This window comes from Caretta caretta, chromosome 13 (assembly GCF_965140235.1).
Source record: "Caretta caretta isolate rCarCar2 chromosome 13, rCarCar1.hap1, whole genome shotgun sequence".
In the NCBI taxonomy this organism is placed as follows: Eukaryota; Metazoa; Chordata; order Testudines; family Cheloniidae; genus Caretta; species Caretta caretta.
In genome coordinates, this window is record NC_134218.1 from 17,723,621 (window position 1) to 17,738,003 (window position 14,383).

Genomic DNA, 14,383 nt, shown 5'->3' on the forward strand with positions numbered 1-14,383 from the left:
GTACTTCACTATCTAAAATGTAACTAAGCTCTGATTTTTTTCCCCCTTTAATGATTTTTCTGCTTCATTATTGTATTGCAAATACACTAGATGCTCAAAAAAGCAAACTGAAATGCTGGTGTTCCAAAGACCTTTCAGCTTGCATTGTCACAGTAACAAACACTGTTAGCACATAAATACTAATGAGGTACAAATTTAATCTAACTAGGAAGTTACCAAAGCACTCTCTGTGCTTTTATCAAGGGCAGACTGCCTTCCGTAATTCCCCTCATTGCTTGCTATTTAGTCTATTTTGCTTACTGGCTGATGACTAGAGTTTGATTTTATAAACCTCTTTCCAACGTTTCACGCTGCTCATTAAATATTTCATAGGTTTTCAAGTCAGCGCTAAGGTCCACCAATGAGCATAATTAAGATTTCAAAGAGATTGGCTAGCTAAATTCCACAAGTATAAAAACTAACCTATTCAGATGTTATGTCTCCAAAATTGCTGGTTTAAAAAACACCATACGATTAACTACCGCAAGAATGCACTACATGCTGTATCCCCAAGATTATAGCAGCTACTAAAATGGAATTTTTAAGCAGATTATGAAACAATATTTTATAGAAATGACTGCATCTTTCAGCCTAAAGAATGTACATACCAGCACAAAAATACTGATTGCAACTTTTCTGGACACACTCTCAGTCCTTCTAGCAAAGAGAAAGTTTGACTTTTTTTTTTTTTTTTTTTAACACAAATGTTAAAATATAGGTCACTAACACATTTCTCTCTGTAACAAATGTGGCTTGTTATAGGTTTGTGGATGCCAAATCTAAAATTTGGTGACACTTTATTTTTAGTTATACAAACTTAAGACGTGAATACGTATATTGATCACACATTCACTGTCAAAGCAACCCAATGCCTCAGAGTTAATTTTTTTCAGAAATAGGAGCTGTTTAGGCATAAGCTGCTGAAATTTGTACCAACTTCCTGCCATGCATTCACAGAGCCATTCAACACCACCCAGATTTCTTTTTCTAGGTGGTCATTCTTGAACCATTTCATATGTTACTTGGTATAAGCCTCTGGGGATAATAGCAACACAAGCCTGCTACTTCCTAAATACTGCTTAGTTCAGAATATTGTTAATCACTGCCATGCTAAAAGTGCTGATCCATCTGGGTGCAACCAAGTTAAAAAACACAGCAGAATGCTAATTTAATTCCGTGTGCACATCATTATCTATTGGGATCAGTACATCCCTAATCAATACACTTTTGATAGTCAGGGACATCCATTAGCGGCCCTGCTGCCTCAAATATGTCAGCATGTACTTAACAGCATTAGCCAAAGTTTTCAATGGACTTATGTTTGAGTTCGCTCCATGTTTCGTGGTTTAGCTTAGAATGTTTATGGTTCTAAGTCTCCATACATTTATTACTGTTTTCTTCTGCTCCTTTCATCCACAAGGTGTTTACTACCTTGATCTTCCAAAACTGCTCTAGTATTTTTTGCAGGGAAGCAAGTCTCTGAGTAGGATACTAGTTACTTTCTATATTTACTGTGGAGGACAAAGGGATGGAGTTTCACATACAATCATAGCTCAAACTAAGTTCTATGTGGATCAGTCTCCATCAAGAGTCAGAAAACAATATTAAGCCTGAAAAAGCTTCCCTTGAAACACCTCTAGATAGAGCAATGCTTAAGACAGACAATTCAGCCATTATTCTATAATTCTATGGAAACTCCAGCACATGAGCTAGGGCTTGAAGCAATAAGATTTTAGAAACTAATCCAAATGTGAACAGATTTCATCTGTTCACATTCCAGAACCAGACAACAAAATCACTGTAGACATGTTCATAGGGTCATAACCTGCTGCTTCTTTTCAGCCTACAAATCAACCACTCAAGTTTTAGACAAAGGCCTGGCAGGGTTTAGGAAACAGCTGCTGAAAGTTTACCTCTTTGCTTGGGACAATCTTATGCAGTTTACCTCCCCTCCATATACCCCAATATCCACTCCCCCAACTTTCAAATAACTTGAAAGAGCTCAGCCTTTGTCTATCCTCTGGGAATTTGAGATGACATTTCCAACCTCAGAAGAAACCAAGTAACAGCATTTAAATTAAATGGAACCACACTGCATTTTTCTGTGCCTCAATTTCCACACCTGTAAAATGTGGACAATCTATCCACCCTTCCTTTGAAAAGTGCTTTCAATCTACAGATGAAAAATGCTGTGTAGTTATTGAACGTTATTATGGAGACCCCAGCACACAATGTTGGCAATTTAGCAGGCAAGAAAAATGCACCAAACAAAATCATGAGTGCTCCCTCCCATCACTGTTTATAGGTGGCAGTAATGTCTGCCCAAATTGGAGATTCGAAAAAAAATCCATAATGAGCTTTTAAAACTTCACTTGAAGTATAATTGCCAGCTTGTGGCAGTAGTCATCTCTTAACATTCACCCTATGCCAGCCAACTGCTTGAATACACGAACCCACAGTTTATTTCCATACCTCAAGATGAATTTCCTACTTTTTTTAAAAAAACAAGAGAAAACAATCGTGTTGCAGGTGCAATTTTTCTAATTTTAATCTATCCTTTTTATCTGTGTCTCATATCTATGTACAAACAAGCATTGTGTACATTGATATAACTTGTTGTTTGATGCTGTCATAAATATAAAGGGAAGGGTAAACCCCTTTGAAATCCCTCCTGGCCAGGGGAAAGCTCCTCTCACCTGTAAAGGGTTAAGAAGCTAAAGGTAACCTCGCTGGCACCTGACCAAAATGACCAATGAGGAGACAAGATACTTTCAAAAGCTGGGAGGAGGGAGAGGGACAAAGGGTCTGGGTCTGTCTGGGTGCTGCTCTTGCCAGGGACAGAACAGGAATGGAGTCTTAGAACTTTTAGTAAGTAATCTAGCTAGGTATGTGTTAGATTATGATTTCTTTAAATGGCTGAGAAAAGAATTGTGCTGAATAGAATAACTATTTCTGTCTGTGTACTTTTTTTGTAACTTAAGGTTTTGCCTAGAGGGGTTCTCTATGTTTTGAATCTAATTACCCTGTAAGATATCTACCATCCTGATTTTACAGGGGGGATTTCTTTATTTCTATTTACTGCTATTTTTTATTAAAAGTCTTCTTTTAAAAAACTGAATGCTTTTTCATTGTTCTCAGATCCAAGGGTTTGGGTCTGTGGTCACCTATGCAAATTGGTGAGGCTTTTTATCCAACATTTCCCAGGAGAGGGGGGGGTGCAAGTGTTGGGAGGATTGTTCATTGTTCTTAAGATCCAAGGGTCTGGGTCTGTAGTCACCTAGGCAAATTGGTGAGGCTTTTTACCAAACCTTGTCCAGGAAGTGGGGTGCAAGGTTTTGGGGAAGTATTTTGGGGGGAAAGACGCGTCCAAACAGCTCTTCCCCAGTAACCAGTATTAGTTTGGTGGTGGTAGCGGCCATTCCAAGGATAACGGGTGTAATATTTTGTACCTTGGGGAAGTTTTGACCTAAGCTGGTAAAGATAAGCTTAGGGGGTTTTTTCATGCAGGTCCCCACATCTGTACCCTAGAGTTCAGAGTGGGGGAGGAACCTTGACAGATGCAATCATTGTTATCTAGTTTGCTCCTTCAAGCAAAGCCCATTTATATTTATACTCCAATTGCATGATAACTTGCCAGATGCACAGACATTACTAATCTGGAAATATTTCAGCATCAACACTTATTCTCAGAGCAGAGAAAGCCTAGGAATCTTGTATTCAAGTATTAGCCCTTCTTGTGAAGCAGATATTTAACTAATTCTATAGGTTTTAAGAAGTCTCCATTTATTTCATTTCTGGTACTGCAAACAATAAGAAATATAGGAATGGCCCACAGAGGATTTCTATGTAAAATATATATACTTTGTAAAATCAAATTTGAGAAATATTTTGACAGAACTCCAAATAACAGTACAAAGCAAGGTGTCCTTTTATTGTTGAAATTTAAGCTACTCAGGTAGCCAAACTATTGTAACCTATTTGTACAAGGTACTCATTAAGCTATTGCGCCTGACACTGCCCTCAAAGCAAAAGCTTAATTATAGGCCATGTTTTAGCATCTATAAAAATACAGGCAATAACCTTTACAAATTAAGGCAGCAAGTATCCTGTAACAGAAATTTAGAATGTTTTGGGGTTGCCACATACAACAGAAAACTTGAGACGGAGGTTGAGATTGACATTTTACAAGTGAAGTAGAAAACTAAGAAAATACTCATGTATTAGGTGGGAAAAAAAATAGATAATTGCTTGCTAACTGCATTCAAAAATGAATTTTAAAAAAACCATTTTGAACTCCTATAGGACCTTCTGTTTGATGGCAAATTCCTTACAAACTTTAGGTGACCCTTGTGAGATACAGGTAGCAAAACTGAAGCCTAAAGTCACAATGAACAGACGCAGAGTATGGAAGTGAACACAGGTGCTTTTGCTCCCAGTCCTTTTCTCATTAAGACGCTTTTAGATCAGAGTCTCATACTTTGTAGCTTCTGTATGCCAAGCTCATTGCACATACCAGGGGCTTCTTGTATCCTACATTCCCCCATCCCCACAGTTCCAATTTGACACCCTTACATCCCACCTCCCCTCCAGTTCAGGGACATATGTAAATAGCCAAGAAGTTTATTAGTAGTTATTGTAGAAGTTATTGTAGTTTAAATTAATTTTCTTCTTTCTGCTTGGGAGATAAGGCAGAAAAGAACATTTAAAACTCTATTGGAATGATGGGCAGAGTTTAGATGGGGAATGTTGTTATACTGGAAGGTGTTGGTAGTTTCCATCAACCAGTTTTGTTCTATAAATAGTTACAAAGCTCATTAAAGTTGATGGGTGTGCTAACCAGATGCCAGGGACTGTATCTCCCCACACACACACTTTCCTCCTCCTGGTTTTCCAATTTTTATCAAAATCAATAGGATTCTGTCTATTGATGCCTACAATATTCCCTAAAATTTTGGAAATGTGAGGAATGGTAGTCTAAAGTTATATTACATCCAGAGAAATACTATCAGGTTGAGTTTACGGCCCCATTTCACTCAGCCAAAAATTGACAGATTTCTGTAAGAAAAAGTTATGCAAGAAAGTAATTTTTTCAGGCAACTGATCTTTCTGGATTTCTTTAATGCCAAAATTATTAGAGGTGTTTCAGATAAGTTTAAGTGTGCAGGGGGAAAAAGAGCTCTTTTCCCCCGTGTAACATAATATTGCCAGTTAATAACCTTCTTGAATATTAGGTTAAAAAAAGGTAGATACTATAAGTGATAAAAGTTATTGAATCATAGGTTTAATGTTTCCTGTACCTTTAGGTGATCCAGGGACAGTGAAGTTTTGGTTTTAGTTCCAGGGAGGGTATTTATGTTGGAGAAAGCCTAGGAAGAAAAAAATATGCAGTGTTAGTAATTTGCTTTGTGAAGCTACTGAAGTATTTTAAGGTATTCTATAATTAACTGATCATTGCTAAAAATCATCATCAGGAGAAATGAAGAAACTTCTGAATATGAGGGCAAAATTGTCCAAAGTGTAGCTGAGAGTGAAGACTGCTTGGAAATTTAGGAACTGGTTTGCAGAAAAATGCTAACTCCACATATATTTTAAGTTTCTGAGGCTTGTTTTATAAGATGCCTTCAATATATGCCTTGTAAGTATTTAGGCTGTGAATTTCAGAGGGGCCTAAGGGAGTTGGGTGCCTAACTCCCCAAGGCCATTGAAAATCTCAGCCTTAGACAAGAACATACATAAACATTATATTCTCACTGACAGACTGTTTGCAAATGAGCTTCATTTTTTACCATGCAGAACTACAGCTTTATTTGCCAACCCTCCCCTTCCTGCTCCCCTTCCCTAATCCCAAGTGACCTCCCTTAGGGATGCCTACTGTACAGAGACTATATTGTCATAGTATACTGGCACAGCCCTGTAGTGTAAATGCAGCCTACACTAATGGAAGAGGTTTTTCCGTCAGTATTCGAGGAACACCACCTCCATGAGCTACAGCAGCTACGCTGATGGAAGCATTCTTTCATCAATTTATCTGCGTCTAAGATGGGGTTTAGGTCAGAATACCTATATTGGTCAGGGGTGTGTTCCCTCCCCATCCCTGACTGATATAGCTATGTCAAACTACTTTTAAGTGTAGACCAAGCCTTACACTTGGAGGAATGGCTGAAATCATGGAGTCCATCAATCCTGCTCTTCGCCTGGCTGTAAGGCAGGGGTCCCCAATGTGGTGCTTGTGGGTGCAATTGCACCCGCCAGGGCAGTTGTATGCGCCTGCAGGACACGGCACCTCCAAAATGTCGCTGCCGAAGAACCACCCACCGAAATGCCGCCGAGAAGTGTTGCCGTTTCTCGGCGGTGATGCTTCTTGCCACTGCCGCTTCTCGGCGGCATTTCAGCGACGGGGTGTCTGGCGCCCGCCACAATCTTCTGGGAACAGGAATATGCTATTCCCACAGAAAGGTTGGGGACCACTGCTATAAGGGTTACTTAAGAATATGATGTACCCGCTCCACAGCGAGGCCTGATCTCACTGCCATGTGATTGAACACTGGAGGACTAAGATCAGATAAGGGAACAGAATTTACGTCTCCTCCACAGAAACAATGCATTGCATTGCACTAAGCAGAGAAACATATCAGACAGCCTAATTCAAAAACTGATTTTTGCAACCATCTTTAAAAGTTACAGTAACAGCTGTGCACATAGTATTATCAGTTAACACACTGACACTAGCATTGTGTTGCAGAATTTTTATAAAGTCTGGTTCAGTAGAAAAAGTTTAACAACTATGAATCAAACTCTGCAGCGCTTACTTACTACAAGGTGAGTTTTATCTGTCTTGACTATCAGGGCCCAGGTCAGGCCCCTTAATATTTCTGATTGACTTCTTGTGCTATATATTGATATTATACGGTAGAAATAGGAAAAGTAGAAAGCAGAGATAATAGATAAACTGATGAGTAGAAGTTCCCTAAAGAGATAATGCCTACATATTTTGTTAAAGGTTTTAAACTTATGTAACATTAAAGCAATAATTTCAATGTTCAAACTTGGTCATATCTCATGTATTAAAAATTATGTAGTTAAATGCCAGGTTGTTTTTTAATAAAGAAAAATGCTTTCAGTACTAAGATCAAGTCAGTCACTTGCAACTCCCATTTAGACTAATCCTACTCAACACATTTATGGGGGGTTTTTTTGGACAGACATTACACAGCATGTCCACAGTTTTACCTCTGGGGTCTTGAAAATGAAAATTTGTTTCCTACTCAGTTATTTCCTACTATTTTATCAGAGAAGGTGGATGGTCTCTTGGCACTGCAATGATTTTTAGTTTTGGCTTATGTCAAAAAATAAGTCCCAAAGTAGCGTTTCAGTCCCTAGCATAAAAGTCTTATAACTATCTTGCTAGAGCCAAAACTTTAAAGATAGGTTTAAGTTCCTCTCTCTCCATAGGATTTTCACCTGAATAGTACAAAAAAAGAGAAAAGTACTCCTCTGTTGCAGCAGTATAGCCTCCAAGAATGTATTTTCCAAAATGATTGTAACCATTTTCAATAGCTGGATATTTCTTAAATGCTTGGACTTGTTGTCCTTTTAATCCCCTTCTCACTGTTCTATAAGTGATGTTCCTCATAAAATCCAAATGCTACCATCCCAGAATACTGTGTGAAGCAGTTCAAGGACACGCATCAAGTATTAAATTTAAAATTTTATTTAAAAAGTAACTGACCACATGAAGGTTTGACCTTCAGTCCACACATCATATGTAGTTTTTAGTATAATGTACTGTGTCGAGTTGTAAACAAAGTGGGACAGGGACAATTTCTTCTGTACTTATGACACAAAGCAGTATACAATAGAAGACTGAAAAAAGAAAAGATGACAAAAGGGCTGTGCAATAAATAGCAGCTGACAAGGAATTCTCAATCTACACAAATGAAAACTGTACAAAACATACTAACATTTCTAGCCACCTTTTTTAGATGAACAAATCCAGTTTATTCTACACTTTGGATATTTTGTAAAAAACTAATCAGAAAAATGTTAGATAAATAATACAATATCTTACAGACCCCATCACACTAAATTGAGTTGTTATAGTCATATTCCCCAGAGATATTTAAAAACTAAAGGAATTCTTCAATCACCATAAATATAACAAAAGCCAGTATATTATTAACATCTGTCACCTGTGCAGTGAAAATCTTCAGAGTGACCTATCACAAGGTAGTAGAATAATTACTAGGGCAAGTTTATGAAGTTTAACATCTAATTGATGGATAAGTATTTTCAGAATGATTTTTAAACAAATAAGAGGTTGTAGAAATGTATTTGTCTATTTTTTAGTTCTTAATTTCAAACAACTAACACAAAACCAACATGGCATCATGTTGATATTATTAAGTGTCCTCCAATTTGTGTTTAATATCCTCTCCATTATCATACTTGTCTAATAGATTGTAAATCAAAAGCTTGTAATTATAAAGAACATAAATCTACTAGAAGTTAGCTGAAACTGGCATGTTCCTAGAAACCCATTTCTGAATCTGTGTGTCCTTTCTTTGAAAGGGGTAGTTACTTTTCTTCTAATTTTAAATATGGCATTGGTTTTCAGAAACTAAGTGGGGGAGTAAAAATAGTAACTGATTAATAAGGCACAGCAAAGCGACTATTATGTGCTACTGTACTCAGCTAAAACTAAAGAAAAGTCTAAAAATATGAGTTATGCTGTAGACAGAATAATTTCTTCTAATCATCAACATATTCCTGTTCAGGGGTATAAAAGGGAAGATGGAAGCTTTTATAAAATGAAATATGCAGAACTTCAGTTCAAGATCAGGAATAGTGGTGTTTTTGCCCATTAATACAAAAGACAAATTGAACTTAGGTTTAAATAAATCTCATATGCATCTTAGGCACTTACATGGCCCCCATTATAACAGTACCTACCTGCCTCACAATCTTTCACAATGTCCCTGTGAAATACAGAGTGCTATTATCTCATTTTATAGATGAGAAACAGAGTGGCTAAGTGACTTGCCCAAGGTCTCAGAGAAAGTCTGCGGTGCAGCAGGGTTTTGGTGACATCTGCAATTTTGAAGAAATGGTTTTCATATCACATTCTTTATGAATTATTACTCTACACTCACCATATAAAAAACTGAAACTTGCAATCAGATACCTCTGAAACCTCAGTAGAAATAGTGGTGGTGATTAACGGAAGCCCAAAAACTCAGGTCTTGAAAAATTTACATGACATCCACATAACTACAATACTACATCTACCAGCCTACCCCAATCAGTGAGAACAACTTCCCACAAAACCACTGAGAAGAGGAAGGGTGTGGGAATTCATACAAAGTGCTGTTCCTGAACCCTGCTCAAAGCTTCCATCTCTTATTAAATGAATATTTAATGCCATGAAAAATTACAAAAGTTTTGTCAATGTGTATGAAACTACTCTTGGGTCTGTCAGAGACCTGTACAATATATTTGATGTGCTCAAGATGCAGAAGTGGGATGTTTGGGAATTTATTCAACGTCCACTTGTTGTTATTGCCCATTTTTAACTTGATGGCTGGTGGCTACCAAGAAAGATGCTATTATTGTCTCCAATATCAGCCTCTGGCTAGTAAGCGTAATACATATCAAACCCCTTCCCCGCCATCATCTCAAGTTTCCTGACTGTATGGAAGGATCCATACTTTAGATCTCCTCCAGACTCCGTACTGCAGTGACCAGGGGCATTGTCATTCTATCCTTCACTCAGCTTCCACTTCTGTTTTCTTCTTCTCTGTGAATAGTTCCAGCATCCTGCCTGTTCATAACTTTTTTAAGTAGCAATGATGAAGGCAAAGACATCATCATTGTTAGTTTCACTAATACTAGTTAGAATCCCATGACAACAGTGAAACCAATTAAGTCTTCTGTCTGCAGACCTAGGAAGACAGAACCACACTACAAAGTGTGAATTTTCCTTACTACTATAAAAGCTACACACTTTCTTAAACATGGAAGGTTAAATACTGCAGGAACTGATGGCTTAGCTGCCTCTGCTCCTTTCCAGTCTTCCCCTATACCACATCATTATTGGAACTTCAAGTCCAAATTTCCACAAACTATAATAGCTCTGTAGAGTTGGGTCATTTTACAAAATACTCCATGATAACCCATATCAAGGTACGTTTTCATTTAAGTAGCACAGCTGCAGCTATGCTGCTGTAGCAGAGACACTTACTACAGGAACAAAAGGGTTTTTTCCTCTCGCTGTAGAGCGGGTAGCTAAGTCAACGGAAGAATTCTTTTGTTGGCCTAATTGCATCTACAGTGAGGGGGTTGGCCTAACTGGGTCAAATTTTCTCACAGCCCTGAGCAATGTAGGTACATGGACCCAAGTTTTAGGTGTAAACCAGGCCTCAGTGACAGTGACTTGATAACCTACAGTATGAAGCAGCTCTGATGTGGCTGACTATTTAACTTTTATAATTAGTGTTAAAATAGAATAGCCGAATATTTGTTATTGAAAGGTTTAAATAGCTGCCACAAAAAAGGCACTTGCCCCTTATTTTCTATCAATTACAGGAAAAAATGAGTTATCAGAATGCAAAAACACACTAGCTGAGCCAGGTCGTGTTCCTGGACAAACTTTCTATAAACCACAAACATGTTCCTCTTATAAGATCTTGATTAGCCAAGGAATCTCTCTAATATTTGTGGCACTATAAGATGAGGCGCAAAATAATTCACAGGGATGATAATTTACATGGTGCTTCACAAATACAGATAAGACACTCCAGGAGAGAGGATATGGATTAATGATAAAAAAAGGAAGCACGTGATGAAAAGCCTGAAGAGGGGGATTTTAAACAGTGATCTGAAGGAGAAGCAGGAGCAATACCATGGTTTAAAAACACAAAACCAAGAGCAGAAAAAGATGTAATTAAGGCAAAGAACTGAGATAACATGTAAGCCTTTAAATGCTAACAGTTTCCACTATCACAAAAATATTTTAAATGAAACTTTATTTTTCGAAAACATTACATGGTTTGAAAATACACACTCAAGGCTAATGATTGTAGAAAATACACACTCAAGGCCAATTGTAAAGCTATCAAAAATACCACACAGGTCTTCTTTATTGGTCCAAGACATAACCAAGACACATACATGCCGTGTAAATATCAACATCTTCATGTTTAAGAGAAGTTGTCAATGCAACTGTTGAAAGTATTGTTATAACAGGCAAAATGAACTCCCCTTTTTGGAATGATAAATGTGTAAAAACAGTCAAACCACTTTCACGATATCTAGATTTACCAAGACAGATTATTAGATGCGGCTTTAAAAACCCAGACACCTGCAGAGTAGCATTTATATTATTCAGTGACACCAAAGGTATAGGCAGCCCATTTTTTCAATTTACCTCTGATCCAGTAATTACATCAGCACAATTGCACAGATGTAGGTAAGTCTATGGACAGACTAACTTCTACACAGACTGACTTACAGATGTCCACACAACAAAATGTTTAAAGATATGAAAGACTTTCAAGAAGTCTGGCTGTTGCTATTTATTTTAGTGTGGTTTATTTCATTTATTTACACTTATACACAGTACAGAGTTTTATTTTGTTAAAATGAAATTCTACAACCCAATACGGATTTTGGACAGGAAAGTGTGAAAGTATGTATGTAGAAGGGGTGGGAGAAATCAACTATACAGGATATGTCTACACTAAAGTTTTTTAACCTTGTTAATGGATTGCCAATTAACTTGAAATAGTTAACACTTTTGTAAAGGCTAGTCTGAACACTTCCCAAATGCTTGTGTTTTTTCTTAGCCAATTCCTTGACCAGCTAACACATGTTAAAACTACAACTTGTCTAATCTATGCTATGATGTTATCATCATCATTAACATGTTAAAAATATAGCTTTCTCCCCTTAGTATGAACGTTGCTACAAGGTACTGTAGTTGCATGTTAAAATAAGAATTATAAGAATTTTAAATAAAACTCAGAAGACCTTCGTATATTTATTTTATAAACGTATTACCCAAGCAGTGGATGAAGGATTATATTGTTGGTGTGGCATTTTTATTTGTGTGTGTCACTGATCCTAACCTACTCACTGACATATATCACGTTCTTCCTCCTCTTTAACCGGCCAAAACAAATATAAGACTGTCATCTATGTATCAAGTTAAGATATTGCCTATTGGGGCTCTAACACAATGGGGCAGCAGGTGTGAACTAGCCAAATGCACCTGTCCCACAGGCTCTAAAACGGGCAGCGGGGAAACATCTTGCAAAGGAACCTGTTGCTGTTCCATCTACCAAAAGATTGCCAAAAGATGTCACGACGGGAAAATGGGGGTGGCTGATGCTGTAGCTGTCACCCGCCCTGGTGCTACGAGGGGTGAGTGGGAAGGAGGGAACCTGGCGCTTCAGCTACCACCTGCCTATACACCTGGGGGTCGGTGTCTCCGACAGGGCGGCGAGTCCCAGCCAGCGCGGCCTGCTCCCCCTCAGCAGCCTCAGCCAGAGCCCGCTCTGTAACCTGAGCCAGTCCCCCACCTCCCCCTACACCAGGCCGGGCCGACTCCCCCCAGGGCCCGCCTGCCGCTGCCCGTGAGGACGGGGCACCGATTCATCCTTAGGAAGCGGGAGGCGAAGGGGAACCCGGCCCCTGCCCGAGTTGGCGGCAGTACGACCTACCGAGCACCGACTCCCATCCCCGCCAATCAGGGCCCCCCGCTGCCGGCCTCGCACACCCCACAGATGGAGACAGCAGAGCGGCCGCTGCCCCACTAGGCCCCGCCGCCAGCCCCCCCCCCCGTGGGGAATCCGGAGCCGTCCCCCTCTCACCTGGCTGCCTGGGCTGCGGCTCCCGGGCCGGCTGGTACTGCGGGCGGGCGGGCAGGCGGGCGTCTCAGTCCATTGGCCGGGTCCCGAGGCGGGGAGGGGGTCTGGGAAGGGGGGGCGAATCGCAGTGGCGGAGGGAGGCGGCGGACACAGGGCAAACACTAAAGAGAATGAACGCCGGGGGCAGGTCCCGCCGGGGAGGAAGTGACGGTACCGCGCCTGAGGAGAGAGCAAGCCAATCGGAGTGGCCACAACACCTTATAGCACCCGCCCATCGTAGCACTCGCAGCCAATCCGCCCGCGCACCGGCTCGAAGCCCGGCCCTTATCCCGGACCGCAACTCCCGGCATGCACTGCTCACTGAGACAGCCTCACCTCCAAGGGGACTACAGCTCCCGGCATGCATCGCTCACCCCGACCGCCGGATCGCCAAGGGGCCTACAGCTCCCGGCATGCTTGGCTTCGCTTGGGCACTCGCAGTTGAGGGAGACTTGAACTTGGTGAAACTTTCCCACGCAACCAGCCCAAGACGGGCCCTGGGCTGACTTTAGGCCGGAGACCATTCAGCATACGGGGCCTGAAGCCTCGCTCTAGGTTGAGACAGGCCCTGGTTGCTGTTGGGGGAGGCTTATCCTACTGGCCCATGATGGGGGAGGAGAAGAGACGCTGCTGCAATGTTTGTGGTGTGCGTGGAGTCGTTCCGGCCCTTCCCCCACATTTGGGCCCTTCTTTCAGGTGGCGAGGAACGCCCCCCCCCCGCCGGCACTAGGTGAGAAGGCAAGAAGATGAGGTTTGTGTGTAGTGTGGAGCAACAGCAGGGCCACTTGAGTTCCAGTTGTGGGCAAACCAGAGGGCCAGCCCCTCTTGGCTAGGTGAGGCAAAGCATCACAGGGGTGTGAGGGGGCTCCCAGGGTGTATTTTGTTTTTTTGAGAACACAAGAACAGCCATACTCCATCAGACCGAAGGTCCATCTAGCCCAGTATCCTGTCTTCCAACAGTGGCCAATGTCCGGTGACCCAGAGAGAACAGACAATCATCAACTGATCCATCCCCTGTCACCTATTCCTAGCCTCTGGCGAACAGAAGCTAGGGATACTATGGCTGCCCATGCTGTCTAATAGCTACTGATGGACCTATCCTCCCTGAATTTATCTAGTTCTTTTTTGAACCCTCTTACAGTCTTGGCTTTCACGTCATCCTCAGGCAAGGATTTCCACAGGTTGACTATGCATTGTGAGAAAAAATACTTCATTGTGGTAGTTTAAAACCTGCTGCCTATTCCTGCCTGGGCCAGGAACGGTACAACTACGTTGAATGTGAAGACGAGGTCATAGGCCTCCTGTCAGCTACAGCAGTGGAGCGAATGTTGACTAGTGCATAAGGGAGCGGTAGTTCCAAGGTGGCAGTGTAGTGGGAGCTGTAGTCTCTTTCTTTGATCTAAATGGAACATTGCATAGTAGGAGGTGTAGTTAGTCTACCC

At 40.7% G+C, this 14,383-nt stretch overlaps 1 protein-coding gene across 5 annotated transcripts in view; it reads right to left on the reverse strand.

The window, feature by feature from the left end:
• The window catches only part of STAU1 (staufen double-stranded RNA binding protein 1), a 53,731-nt gene extending 40,661 nt beyond the window's left edge, over window positions 1–13,070 (reverse strand). For 3 of the 5 annotated variants that reach the window (XM_048819801.2, XM_048819800.2, XM_048819798.2), the window contains exons 1-2: window positions 12,906–13,068; window positions 5,337–5,405 (exon numbers count right to left, since the gene is read on the reverse strand). The gene's annotated coding sequence lies outside the window, so the exon portion shown is untranslated. Of the gene's footprint in view, window positions 1–5,336; window positions 5,406–12,905 lie in introns of all 5 variants that reach the window. The other 2 variants (XM_048819802.2, XM_048819797.2) reach the window with 2 other exon arrangements.
• Between the last annotated feature and the right edge of the window lie 1,313 nt (window positions 13,071–14,383).